This window comes from Panthera onca, chromosome B3 (assembly GCF_046562875.1).
Source record: "Panthera onca isolate mPanOnc1 chromosome B3, mPanOnc1 haplotype 2, whole genome shotgun sequence".
Lineage (NCBI taxonomy): Eukaryota > Metazoa > Chordata > Mammalia > Carnivora > Felidae > Panthera > Panthera onca.
In genome coordinates, this window is record NC_138344.1 from 118,711,639 (window position 1) to 118,717,638 (window position 6,000).

The window sequence follows — 6,000 nt, forward strand, 5'->3', positions numbered from 1 at the left end:
TCCTGCCCCATCATTCCCTATTGCCATTACACGTATTCATTCATTCATTCATTCATTCATTTTAAAGTAATCTTGGGGCGCCTGGGTGGCTCAGTCGGATAAGCGGCCGACTTGGGCTTGGGTCATGATCTCGCGGTCCGTGAGTTCGAGCCCCACGTCGGGCTCTGTGCTGACAGCTCAGAGCCTTGAGCCTGTTTCAGATTCTGTGTCTCCCTCTCTCTGACCCTCCCCTGTTCATGCTCTGTCTCTCTCTGTCTCAAAAATAAATAAACGTTAAAAAAAATTAAAAAAAAAAATAAAGTAATCTTTACGCCCAGTATGGAACTCGAACTCATAATCCCAAGATCAAGAGTGGAATCTTCTACCGACTAAGCCAGCCAGGCGCCCCACTTTTATTTTCTTCATTATAATTATCACTGAAGCCATCTTGTTTCCTTGCTTATTGTTTGTCTTCACCTATAAGAATAAACTTTATTTGATCAGGGACTCTGCCTTGCTCCTTTCCATATACCTAGTATCTGGAACACTGCCAATACTTAGTAAGTACTTAATAAATATTTGTGAAATGTTGGAGAACCAAATGCTTGTCGTCTTATTACTACTGTGCCCAAAGGGAGGTGGGAAATATATCAAGAAAACAAGCAGCGTGCAGAGAAAGACAAACACCATATGATTTCACTCGATGTGGAATTTAAGAAACAAAACAAAGAGCGGGGGGGTGGGGGGGTGGGGGGTGGGGGGGGGTGGTGGGGAGGCAAACCAAGAAACAGGCCCTTAACAGTAGAGTACAAACTGATGGTTAACAGGGGAGGGGGGATGGGAGGTTGGGTTAAATAGATGATAGGGATTAAACAGTACACTTGTCCTGATGAGCAGTAGGTGATGTGTGAAATTGTTGAATCACTACATTGTACACCTGGAACTATAACACTGTAAAAAGAGAGAGAGAGAGAGAGAGAAAGAGAGAAATAAATCTAGCAGCTTGATCTCACAGGGCCCTAAGTTTGAGTCTGGATGAACCTCCTGTCTTCCTTCAATCCTTATTAAGTGTAAGCTATATGCCAATAACTCAGCAAGACACATGCATCACCTGTCTTCACTGAGCTGTTGGTCAACCTGGAAGGCCCACCTGTTGACAATTACAGTGTCTTCATGAAGTGTGGTGACAAAGACCTACAGCAGCAAGGTTTCTCAAACAGGACAGTATTGACTTTTTGGGCCTCATAACAAGGGAGGGTGCCTGGGTGGCTCAGTTGGTTGAGCATCTGACTCTTGATTTCATCTCAGGTCATGACCCCAGGGTTGTGGGATCGATTGTTCCAGTATCAACTGGATTTAATAATATATTAGTTTAGGGGCATCTGGGTGGCTCAGTCGGTTAAGCGTCTGACTTCAGCTCAGGTCATGATCTTGCAGTCTGTGGGTTCAAGCCCCATGTTGGGCTCTGTGGTGACAGCTCAGATCCTGGATCCTGCTTCAGATTCTGTGTCTCCCTGTGTCTCTGCCCCTTCTCTACTCACACTTTGTCTCTCTCTCTCAAAAATAAATAAAAATTTTAAAAATTAATATATTAGTTTACATTTCTAAATTATCTACTAGGTAATTTCCAACTCTTAAATCCTGAAGTGGGGATAGTGGGAAATCTGACAGAACACCTAAAAATTTTTAAAATATTTCCTTAATATCAAATATACTATGATCACGTGTCTAATTGTCTTATAGCTGTGATTTTTTTTTATAGTTAAAGAATAATCAGGATGCAAATAAGGCCCACACATAGCAGTTGACAGATGCATCTTTTGAAACTCTTTTAACCTACCTCCTCCACCTCCACCACCTGAGGCCAAATGTCTAACTGGTTTCTCTGCTTAAATTCTTGTTGCTGCCCTAATCCAGTTCCTACACAGCAGCAAAGGGAATCTGCAAAAATGTAAACTCCTTTACATCAACACCTCACTCAGACCTCAGTGCTTCAAAGGGCTCTAGGGCCTTGGCCCCACCTACCACTCCAACTTCTTTAGGGGCCAGGAAACAACCCTGTTCCCCTTAACTCTTCTGTTAATTTCTACTCTTCCTTCTGTCCCCAGTGTAATGTCTCTTCCCCAGAAGTTCCTCTCCTAACTGCCCCCTCTAAAGAAAGACTCCATTATTCCCTCCCCCAGTACCCCATTTTTTCTCCTTATAGCATTGTTGTTGTTGTTTTCACTCTGTGTGTTTGCTTCATTAATGCCTCTCTCTCCACAGACTGTCAGCTCCATGAAGACACGGACCACGGGCCTGTTGTGTCCGCCCTGACTCTGCTTCCTTTGTGTAAAAGCACTCAGTACGGGCACAATAAATACTTGTTGAACAAAGATCAGTTAGACAACCCCTAACCTCACAAAACACACAGGTCAGTGTCTCTGTTCATACTTTTTTCCACTAGGACTGAGCGTCCCCTTTTTCTAGCTACTGGACCTCTGGGCTACTTCCTCATTCTTATACACAGACGAGCAGAGCAAAGACCAAATCGGTTAAGGAAAACAAAGGGAAGTGATGTGGCAATAACTATCAAATTTCAGATGATGCAGTGATTTCACTGCACTCTTATGAATATATTGACCCAAGAGCACAAAGAGTTAATCACAGGGCTGTTTCTGCAGCATGGTAGATAATAGCAAAATCCTAGAAGCAACCAGAATGCATATCAAAGGAGGAGCAGTTAGATAAAGTGTGACACAATCACTTTGTAGAACATGCTTTGCAGCCCTTAACAAGAGAACAGTGTCATCACCAAGATGGTTAAGGGCATGGACTTCAGAGTCAGGTTACAAGGGTTCAAATTCCTGTGTGATCTTGGGCAAGGTACCTCAGTTTTCTTATCTGTGAAATAGAATAATAACTGAGGGTTGTTGTGGGAAATAGTAAGTTAATACATGTGAAATACCTGAACAGCCTGGCAATGAGGAGAGCTAAATGTATTATATAGTAACATGGAAAAAATACCCGTGCTATACTGTTTAGTTTGGTTTTAGTTAACTATTTTTTAAGTTTGTTATTCTTTTAGTACCAGTTAACTGATTTTAATTGAGAAATTTAAAAATGCAGGCATCTGGCTGGCTTAGTCACTGGAGCATGCGGCTCTTGATCTCGGGGTCATGAGTTCGAACCCCACCTTGGGGATAGAGAGTACTAAGAAAGAAAGAAAGAATGAAAGGAAGAAAGAAAGAGTTAAAAACGCATGGTTAAAAAAAAAAAATTCATACGGGATAATAAGGCATATAATGAAAAACGAGTCTGTCTCATATCCCAGAGACCCCTACCATTCATGGTTTCTTAGGAATCTTTCCAGAAATATTTTATGTATATGCGGATTTCTGTGTGTGATTCTTCCTCTCTCTCTCTCTCTCTCTCTCACACACACACACACATATACACACACTCACACACCCATCTTTTCCATTTATTTATTTATTTATTTATTTATTTATTATTTTTTTTAATGTTTATTTATTTTTGAGACAGAGAGAGACTGAGCATGAACGGGGGAGGGTCAGAGAGAGGGAGACACAGAATCTGAAACAGGCTCCAGGCTCTGAGCTGTCAGCACAGAGCCCGACGTGGGGCTCGAACTCACAAACTGGGAGATCATGACCTGAGCCGAAGTCGACCGCTTAACCCACTGAGCCACCCAGGCACCCCCCCATCTTTTCCTTTTAAACACTCCACCTTGCAACTTGCTTTTTATGCTTTATAGTATATCTTGGAGCAATTGTTCCATACCATATACACCTACCTCATTTTTTTCTGCTATAAAATACGTCACCCAAAAAAGAAACGTTATTTATCCACTTCCCTACTGATGGATGTTGCTAATACATAGAATACTGCAGTGAATGCTAGGAATTTACCCAAGGGATACAGGAGTACTGATGCATAGGGGCACTTGTACCCCAATGTTTATAGCAGCACTCTCAACAATAGCCAAATTATGGAAAGAGCCTAAATGTCCATCAACTGATGAATGGATAAAGAAATTATGGTTTATATACACAATGGAGTACTACGTGGCAATGAGGAAGAATGAAATATGGCCCTTTGTAGCAACATGGATGGAACTGGAGAGTGTTATGCTAAGTGAAATAAGCCATACAGAGAAAGACAGACACCATATGGTTTCACTCTTATGTGGAGCCTGAGAAACTAACAGAAACCCATGGGGGAGGGGAAGGAAAAAAAAAAAAAGAGGTTAGTGTGGGAGAGAGCCAAAGCATAAGAGACTCTTAAAAACTGAGAACAGGGGCGCCTGGGTGGCTCAGTCGGTTAAGCATCCAACTTCAGCTCAGGTCACGATCTCACGGTCCGCAAGTTCGAGCCCCGCGTCGGGCTCTGGGCTGATGGCTCAGAGCCTGGAAGCCTGCTTCTGATTCTGTGCCTCCCTCTCTCTCTGCCCCTCCCCCGTTCATGCTCTGTCTCTCTCTGTCTCAAAAATAAATAAACGTTAAAAAAAAATTTAAAAAAAAAGATTAAAAAAAAAACTGAGAACAAACTGAGGGTTGATGGGGGTGGGAGGGAGGGAATGGGTGATGGGTATTGAGGAAGGCACCTTTTGGGATGAGCACTGGGTGTTGTATGGAAACCAATTTGACAATAAACTTCATATATTGAAAAAAAAAATCTGAAATCACTATCTTGTATCTTAAATAAAACAAAGAAACAGTTAAGAATACTGCAGTGAATATCCTTGGATATAGCCAAAATATGGTTATGTTTAAAAGAAGCCATACTCCATATTTTGCTTTTACAATGCAATGTTTGTGTGTGTGTGTGTGTGTGTGTGTGTGAGTATGCACCCATTGGAAATGATAGGGATCTGTAAGAATTAGGAATGAAAAGAATAGAAAGAGGACAGTTTGAGGACACCTGGGTGGCTCAGTTGGTTGAGAGTCTGACTCTTGGTTTTGGCCCAGGTCATGATCCCAGGGTCATGGGATCGAGCCCCAAGTCAGGCTCTACACTGGGTGTGGAGCCTGCTTAAGATTCTGTCTCTCTCTTCCTCTGCCCCTCTCCCTCCACTCGTGGGGTCTCTCTCTCTTTCTCTGTATCAAATAAAAAAATAAGGGGTGCCTGGGTGGCTTAGTCAGTTGAACATCCTACTCTTAGTTTCAGCTCAAGTCATGATCTCACAGTTCGTGAGTTCGAACCCTGCTTGGGATTCTCTCTCCCTCTCTCTCTGCCGCCTGCTTGCTCTTTCTCTTAAAAATAAAGAAATTTTTAAAAATTTAAATGAATAAAAATAAAATTTAAAAAAGAGGACAGTTTGAACAAAACAGTTTGTATATTTAAAGTGGTGCTTTTTTTAGGTTTATTTATTTATTTATTTTGAGAGAGAGTGTGTGTGCACATGTACAAGTTGGGGAGGGGCAGAGAGAGAAGGAGAGAGATAGAATCCTAAGCAGGCTCCATACTCTCGGAATGGAGCCCAATGTGAGGCTCGAACCCATGTACAATGAGATCATGACTTGAGCCAAAAAATCAAGAGTTGGACACTCAAGGACCAAGATGGATGGCCAGGAGACTCGCAGCCTTCCTTAAGGATGCCTGGGTCAAGGTGCTGGTCGCATCCTTCACCACTGGGGGCCTTGGTATAATTCTGCCCACCGTTAGCCCCTTCACCAAATATGCCACCATGATCAACCAGGCCACGCCCAACAACTATCCAGTGCCGCTCCAAGATGATGGGAACATACCCGATGTGCCCAGCCAGTCCCAGGACCCCAAGGTTCCAAGCTTGGAGTGGCTAAAGAAACTATGAGCACCTCTGGTAACTTGGAGGAGGCCTCCTCCCCTGTGGCCAATAAAATGCAAAAAGTGAGAGAGAAAAAAAAAAGAAGAGTTGGACACTCAACCAACTGAGCCACCCAGACACCTCTAAAGTGGTTGTTTTTTTATTTAAAAATTAAAAAAAAATGTTTTTATTATTTATTTTTGAGAGAGAGAGAGAGAGAGAGAGACAGAACG

The 6,000-nt window shown here is 42.5% G+C and overlaps 1 pseudogene; it reads left to right on the top strand.

The window, feature by feature from the left end:
- The first annotated feature begins 5,501 nt into the window (after nucleotides 1–5,501).
- LOC132668505 (NADH dehydrogenase [ubiquinone] 1 alpha subcomplex subunit 3 pseudogene) lies at nucleotides 5,502–5,794 on the top strand (annotated as a pseudogene).
- The last annotated feature ends 206 nt before the right edge of the window (nucleotides 5,795–6,000 follow it).